General features: G+C 43.3%; 1 long non-coding RNA gene and 1 pseudogene across 4 annotated transcripts in view; one reads left to right on the top strand and one right to left on the bottom strand.

The window, feature by feature from the left end:
• LOC147029411 (uncharacterized) overlaps nt 1-8,855 on the top strand; it is a 32,861-nt gene that overhangs the window by 352 nt on the left and 23,654 nt on the right. The gene's annotated exons all lie outside the window — the stretch shown is intronic.
• Nucleotides 3,073-5,089, bottom strand: LOC147029412 (uncharacterized; annotated as a pseudogene).

Raw genomic sequence — 8,855 nt, 5'->3', positions numbered from 1 at the left:
TTTCGTGCATTAAATGATACGATTTTCCACGATCTCCTCTCACGGACTAATTAAACTATATCATCCAAATATTACATGAGTTTTGAGGATCGGATATCATCCGGATTAAATAAGTGTCCAAATCGGGAATGAAATCTGGTAATCAGTCTGAAGGGAGTTCGTGCTTTCTTGTTTACCCTCGGAATCTCACCAGTCGTTATTTGTTTATTTGTGTATTTGAAGCGTTAATGAAAATCATCCGGATCCGGCAAGGCACATCGTGGGAGAAGCACGCCACGGCCCGGAATGGCGATGCCTGCTCTGATTGTTGTTCATATCAAATGATTTCGCTTCTTGCTTGCAAGAAACATTGTTAATGGACTTCGAGGAGTGACACTGACTTCTGGGGACATTACATAATTCGTGACGAGGAAAATTACATTGTTGAGATGGCGATCTATGGAAAATTGGACGAGTTCCAGCCGACGAGGGAGTCGTGGAAGACCTTCATTTCGAGACGTCGTTCTCCTGTGAGGCCAAACAGATCACCCATGAAAACAGAAAGAGAGCAATATTGCTGTCTGTTGTCAGAACTGAAGTACACCAAGTAATGTGATCGTTGATGTCACCTTCCAAGCTGGGAGAGGTAACAGACATCATCGTTCGTGGCAGCCAGGATCGTGGGCTCGTTGGATTCTGGGTCATGGGTTCGAGTCCCACCGTGGTGGGTTGTGTTGGAGCGCTCGAGCTGAGGATCCCCGTTCCCGTCCACGGACTCCGAGCTCCACAAGTGCGAGTCGGTGAAACCGCACGAGGCGGCCAGGTACCCGGCCAGACTCTGACCCTCAGCTCCCCTTCCATCCCGAGCTGAAGGACCGAATAAAGACCCACGAGGTCCATTTCTTTTTGGGTGTGTGTGTCTGTCTGTGGCCAGTATGATGCGTAGAAATCGTTTTAGTGATTGCCCTTGTACATTTGCCTGCATTATTATTCGTGGTTAAGTCTGCTCTGTGTTTCCCTCCCTCTTACATTGTAAATAAATAACTGTTAAATGTTCAAATTTGTTGTCTGTGCTTTCTTTCATTGACCCAGTATGGTTCGGCTTGAGAATTAGGAAGGCCAATTGTGCCGTTTGTTGTCATTTGTCATTTGGGCCGGCGCGGCTTTGGTAATTCCCGCCTGGTTATGCCGGATCCGAGTCGGTAACAGCGACTTGGTTTGGACAAAGCCGGCCAAGGGTGTGGTTTCCCTGGTAGCTAGACCGCGTGGCTACTTCGCTAAATTGCAATCAGACAAAAAGACCCTAACCGCGTGGTCGAAATATGGGCGTCCACGGTCCATTTAGCGACCCGTCGACTTCGGAGTTATCCGGAGTGACGACCTTCAATTCCGGTGTTCGGTGGGAGACGCCCCAACTGCTCCGTCTTGCGGTCGTCCTCGCCACCAAACCCGGCACCACAACAATAGCACATGCAGTGAATCACTCGTGATCGGAAGGATTAGCTGGTTGCTGCAACCCAGTATAGACATGGTCAATAAGTGTGTCTTCGGAATCGATACATGGCGAGGTGGCAGCTCTATGACATCATTTATCAGTTTTCTCTATCGTGGCGACTTGTACCTCCCCGAGTTCGAGAAGCCAATTTGCATATCGTTCTCACCTAACACAAGCCTAATCATCAACATCATTGCTTCTGTTGAGAACGTGCATGTTGGTACGATGATTAAGAATCCTGCGTTGTCTCCATGGAGGAGATCTGGCGAAGCAAGCATCAATGATGTTTGGCCGATGTGACCAATCTGGCTAAGCAAGTGACCAATTTGGGGAATTTGTCAAAAGTCACCCCCAAGAATCAAGAATAGACCATCGAGAAGGTATTCATTGGACATGATGTCTTAAAGAGAATGATCCAGAGTTTTGAGGAGGTATCAATGACAAATGTGAGAGTCATTCCAATCGGATTGTAGCTTCAAGAACGTGGCCAATTGGATCTTGTGGGGCTATGTTGCAGGTAGAATTATCATATGGAGGAATCGGAAACTTTAAGCAGGAGTGCATTGTTCATCTGGGTTTAAGAAGTGTTGCAGCAATGCCTGATCAAGCAGTGGTAATTGCTGTGCAATTTTGACTTATTTCGTAAGTAAGTACCACATGAAGAAGGAACATCTTGCCAATGCCCCCATTGGCATCAATGAGTATAATTCCTCCTTTGCCTCGATCTATGTGTTCTCTGATTACCTGGAAAGTGTCAGTTTGATCTCCGTTGAAGTGTTGAACGTGCTGATTAAATAATGTGTCTACTTCTGGACCAATCTCTTTTAAAGCCACGTTGACCTGACAGAGATGGCAAGGATCTGATACCGAGAAACCAAAAGCTGAGGTTGTACAGCCATGCTGCTCCAGACGATCAATGAAGTTATAAAGTACGGTGCATAATTTTTAGCTCCAGCCTATCCAGCCTCAGTGTTCACTTCCATATGTTATCATGGAAATGCTTGGGAGTAATCTTATTTTCAGTAAGGAGACAACACAGATCCGCTGGTGGATCAGGCACTTGTGGAATTATTAACTTTGTCAAAAAGAAAACAAATGCTGACTTGTGTATCGGCTGATGGTTCCACCAACTCATTCACCCATCCACATCAGTGCATTACAGAGTACACATCGCTTGTCTATCAGACCACAGGTGAACTGGACCTCAGCAAGACTAACCTCTGAAATTTCATGCAGATAGTGTTGATGCGTTAACCGGTGAAACCGCGCACTTGTGTTCACCTTACTGCTTTGAGGGCAGCTTGGTGACTATAATCATGAAGTCTAAAGTGCACCGACTTCTCCGTTGCTGTGCTGCATTGTCATATACCAAATTTCCTGTTATACTGGAGGAAATTTTAGTGAGCTTTATGATGTTGAGCAGCATCATAATAATGAATCACCTGGTGGCTTCCTTGTGACATTGTCTTTGTTGTGTAGCCTGTGCTTGATGTTGTTGAATATTTCAGCTTGTCAAGGGCCTCCATGAATTAGCTCTTGGTGGATGGCCACTGTGTGCATCATGACTATTTTGGGCTTGTGTAGGAAGGGTTGTTCAATTATTCAGCAGAGGGCTCAAAGCAGAGCGACACCTCGCTGTCGCATACCTGCAATAGATGAAGACAACCATAAGTTGCATCTGCAACACTATGTGGAACATGTGCTCCAAGTCGTGCTTCTACTGAAGTCAGCAGTGATTCTTCTTTCTCCTCTCATCAAAGACATCAAAATGTCTTTTTTTGTCAAAATGTCAAAAAATCACTCTTGCACCCTACTTTTTCTAATCTCGATATTTTTTGGTCCAATTAAATCGAGTATTAGTTTTCCAACATAGTCAGGTGGCGAGGTGAAATTATCGTTACTGACCGGATAAAAGCATCAAATTTTGCATGGACTCAAGGTTCAACATAACTTCAAAATCTAGGGTGGGTACCACGTGAAATGACGTCCGTTTTCGTCTAATTCCAAGATGGCCACCTTGATCACACCACACCTGATTAAAGACCAGTCTATTGACTATTTACCCTCTTCATATGGCTAAGTAGTACATTTTATGGCACAAAATAAATATTATAGGACGTAGGACCAGAAAGATTTTAATGTTGAGAGAAACAAAAATCATGGCCAAATTCAAGATGACCATGTTTTTCAGGTCGGAATATATATTTCTCGTAGTTTGGAGTATTTCATGTGTTTCTTTTCATGAGGTTGTTTTAGGAGGACATAATACAGCATTTGTGATTCCTACAAAGCTGAATATGACTACCTTAATGTACTTTTAATGCAGTAATGTACTTTTTACACGTATCTGTCTTTTAGAGTTCAGGCAATTTCATACATCTATATTGGCAAAGCGGTGAGCAATCTTTGTTAACTTTGGAACATTTAGATGTCGTGCAGTCCCCTTTGCATGAACATCTGATTAATTCTCTTCAAGCCTTAGAGGCCTCAGGAATTGTCATCCAAACAGTCAACCATGTTCCAGAGTCCTTAACCCAGCCAAGATATTGGGGGGAAGGAACCACTTTTTGAGTTTCTGTGCTGGTTGTCCAGATTCCTGCCTCTTGTATCCCTCGTCGAAGATGTTGAAGCAATGCATTCTGAGTAGGTGGTAAACGATCCATTGAAAGATTTCTCTGACAGAATAAATCCTGTCTTATTTCATTAACAGAGGTCAGTGGGCTGCTTTTTGTAATGTCCGGAGGGCAGTGAGGCACGGAGAGTCGTGAGGGTTGTCGAACTCTGTTTATTGCCCGTCCGAATGCACACTACTGTAGACTACACACACGCCTCTAGCGGCACGAACACCTATATGCCTTGCAGACACGTGCCCACCACATTACTCCTCCATGCCCCCACAATGCTCCCCGCATTGTGCCTTGCCCACGTATGCCAATACACCACACTTTTATCATACAGGACAACAATAAGTCTCTCAAGGAGTTTGAAGCTATTGGAATCGGTGTCAAGTTGTAGAAATGGATGTTCTGCAATATGGACAAAAGTTTCTGTTCCATCTTGATATGCGTGCCACGCCTGCCACACTGACTTTTTTTTCCCTTTCCCCGGAAGGCAGATGTAGTGTCGCACCCAGATATTGCATGGAAGACAGGCAGTGCAACTGATTTTTCTGGTCCAAGATTAGCACTGATAGAGTTTATGCTGTAGTATCTGTAATTCCTGCCCATACCAAAGGCAACCCAGATATCCACTAAAGGCGGTGTCCTTGTAAAACAGTGGAATTGGCCAACAAGTATGACGATAACATCAGTATCTACAGTGCGTATTAAAACACTTTTGCTGCCTTGCTTTAGAGCATGATGTGAACAACAATCCACGTGTCGGCTTCCTCGTGATTACATTTCCCCATTTGTAAGGATGAACCCTAGCGACAAAACAAACTCATCCGATGTGATATTGAGAGATGTTCCTTCTGGATGCCTGAACTGTGCAACCTTGCCAGTTAGAAAGCTGAAAGGCTCCTTTTTATTCTCTGGATCACGTAAAAAGCCTAACCAATTCCCTGGTAGCTTTGCCTGATCTGACACCTTCCTACGAATACCATTTCCTCTTTTTTTTCTCTCGAGTAGATTCTTTCAAACTGTCTGAAATATATGTGTCCCAAACTATGTCTAGTCTCCTTGTATCTTGTAGATGCTTCTGTAAGTGAGGAATAAATACTTTGTCAGCATACTCACTGAAGGTATAAATTCCATTAGTTGGAAGGGAGTGAACAATTACATCTCCATCCAGTACCTTACAGTCAAATATTCCTGGTGGATCCATTTCATCAGATGGCTCAGTACATTTCAGTAAGTCTGATTTACTGCTCGGTAGATGAAGCTTTCCAAAATCTGATAGTGAGGGTGGGAATGACTATCTTATGGGCAAAAAAAAACTTCCAAATCAGATTCCCTGATTTGCATAGCAATGTATAGCTGACCAAACAGAGCTACATTGTTTTGCAACACCTTCATGTCAGGATAGAAGGGACAATAGACGGTGCAAAGTACAGGAGAATCCTCTATGAAAACTTGCTCGAGTCAACCATGAATATGAAACTGGGTAGGAGATTCACATTTCTGCAGGACAGTGATCTGAAGCACAAATCTGAAGCGACACTGGAGAGTCTGAATAAGAAGAAAATAAATGTTCTTGAGTGGCTCAGTCAAAGTCCTGACTTGAACCCAATTAAACATTTAATGGCGAGACTTGAAGATTGCAGTCCATCGACGATCCCCATCAACCTTGACAGAACGAGAGCAATTTTCACGTGAAGAATGAGCAAAGATTTCACCATCTCGCTGTGTAAAGCTGGTCGAGACCTACCCACAAAGACTCGTAGCAGTCATTGCTGTAAAAGGTTCTTCCACCAGGGTATTGACCGAATGGGCTGAATACTTTTACAACCAGTGAATTTTGATTTGTACTTGTGTTTACAGGTATTCCTGACATGTCATCTCCTTCAACTATAACATTGTTTCGTTTGATCTCTTCAGTTATGAATATAATAAGTTCCTTTGGAAAAATTGGTTCGACATTATTCGCAATTCATCTCAATGTGGCATTATTTGTAGGGGGTGAATAGTTTTGCAGACCACTGTAACATGCATTAGCATTCACAATTCAGACTATGTACTATTCTCTCTTGAGCTCGTGCTTATAAACTGGAATGAGCTCTTGAGTGGCTCAAAATGGATTTTGCTCCACACAGAATACTGACTCGTCAGCCAGCGTTCGAGGCCAGTTTAGCGATTCTAGTCTGCTCAAGAGAGTTTGTGACCAATTGTGAGCTTTTGCATCTGCACCTCTTCCATTGACAAGTCAGGAAAGTAAACCGGGGGTTTTGAAAGCTGATATTCAGCGAGAGACAGACTGAGAGCTGCGTTGGGTGTCCATGTGTTGAAATAAATATGCCAGGTAGTTCACGAATAGCTTTTTTTTCCCACTGTTGCAGCGGCCTCCCTGGACTTCATTTTGGTACAAGATAATGCTCAATGCCATAGTGCCAGGTATTGTCATGAAGTACCTTGTGCCAGAAACCATAGAAACAAAGGAGAGGCCAACAATTGGCTAAGATTTCGAGGCCTGATCTGGAAGAATACTCTCAGATATCATATTTGCCAATGACCATTGTCCTAATCCTACTTGTGTCCTCCGTGAACTCGGACTGCATCCGACAAATAGACCAGGATCCCACAAACCATCATCTGATCAGAAGAATACTAGATGGAAATTCCGAAGCACCATCAATGTCATTGGAGCTCATACTCTAAACTGCCTGTTTCAGTTTCTAAGAGAAAATCATCTCCTGTCACCATCTAAAAAACGCTTTCAGTTCTAAACATGGTTTTGGACATTACAGCATTCATTGCCGGCGTACACAATGTAATGTTGTTTTTTGAATGTCAAATTATTGTGATAAGATGATATTTTCATGAAGTAATCTCCATCAAGTTGGTTATTATCACAAGGTGGTTCAAGTTTTTATTGTGTCTCCATTATAAATCTGTCTAAGGAGAAGAGAATTCTTGCAGAATTTTTTTTCCGTGAAGCTCACTTGGCTGCGCCTGGATGGGTTTGAGGGTTGTGGAGCAGCGGCTGAAACCTGAATCCTATCCAGGTTCCTCCTGGTGACTCCATCTTTGTTCTTTACTTCTTCGGGTTCATTCTTGGTCTTCCACTTGATTATCTAAACTGATAAGTGCTGTTATTAAGTGATTATCTGAACTGATAAACCATTATCCCCACCCATAGGGTACCAATCCTCTGCTGTTAATTTTATAGCAATGTTTATAACAAAGAACTTCAACAGAGGAAGATGTTATGAGCCCATCAAAGCCTGTGCAATGGTTGCCATGGTCTATCCTTTTAATGTACTGAGCATCAAGCAAGGAAGTGGCACATACCATTTTTTTAAAAGCCTTGGTATGACTTGACCTGAGTGGTTTCCCAGACTCAGGTCAAGATACTCTAACCATTCCACCACAGTTGTTACACTGGTGATAATCGAATCAACATCAGTTTGTCTGACTGGCTAGCAGAGGGTGGTAGTACACTTTCCTCTCCTGAGCTGTGTTCTCTTGGTTTAGTTTTTGACCCGACTATAACATTGTCAGATCGGTGCTTCACAGGCAGGGCTTTGCATAAATGACTGCACCGTCCCTGGTCTGTTTTCATTAGCTGGTGGACGTTAAAGACCCCCACAGGGTCATTGACTAAAAAAAGTCGTTGAGATATTATTGGAACTCAGGAATTTTGACATGCCAACTCTGACTACTTGTTGGGAAGGCAATGGCAAGCCACTCGATGCATCCTTGCCACGGATCTGCTTTGGCAGCACCGACGCTCTCAGCAAGTCTGGTACATGGAGAGAGAATGACCAAGACGCTCTTGGTGGATAATGTGACCTCATCACACAAAGTAAAGTTGCGGAGCACTCCGGTTATTGCAATGATCTGTTGTATACAAATGCAGGAGTTTATACTTCCTGAGAAAATGTATCAAATCCCATGAATATGGGTAGAAGCTGAGAGTAAGTTTTGCAAAACATTTGTCTTCCATATTTATGGCAGTGAAATAATAACAGTTCCAGAATGATCATCTCAAAATATTCCAGAAGTTCATATCCCTGTTGGATTTGGTGCACCGTTGCCGTTGAGTTGTCCGGTGGCTGAAATGTTGAATCGGCCTTCCTTCTTTAAGGCCCGGTCACACCTTGACGTTTTAGCCAACGTATGCCGATTTTTGAATTTTTTTTCTAAAACGCTGGCACACGTTGAATACGTTATGGGTAAGTTTTGATAACATTGAGAGCACGCTGAAAAACACTGCCATACGTCGTTGTACGCTGGCTTTAAACGTTGTACTTTTCGGTTGTCCTCAAATTTTTTCATGCTTGAAATTTCACGACGTATGCTGGCGTATGACTCACACGTTCCGCTACACTGGCCACAAGTTGTATGCACGGTCTGCGATCGTTGACAGACGTCAACACATGCTACTTGTAAGTTAATCATAAGTTGAGACACGCCGATGTAATGTTTAGCGTACCCGAAACTTATTTGTAACCTATGATTAACGTGTTGTTGGCACGTTACGCGATCGTTGCCACACATCGACAGACGTTACTTTTAAGTTACTCATAGGCTGAAAGACGTCGGTATAATGGATCGTCCTTGCGTCAGCGTCCACGGCCACGGCCAGGACACTTATTTGCAGCATTCTTCAAACTTTTCTTCGGCATGACGAGGATGTTCACACTTCGATGTCTAGCTTGGCTATGATTCCACTTGTCCATCGGCAGCGTCTATTTAAAATAGTCGAGTTTGAGCGTTTTAAC

The sequence above is a fragment of the Eptatretus burgeri genome, chromosome 3, assembly GCF_056783735.1.
Source record: "Eptatretus burgeri isolate ZD-2024b chromosome 3, Ebu_testis_v1, whole genome shotgun sequence".
NCBI lineage: Eukaryota > Metazoa > Chordata > Myxini > Myxiniformes > Myxinidae > Eptatretus > Eptatretus burgeri.
This window is presented reverse-complemented; position numbering and strand designations above follow the sequence as displayed.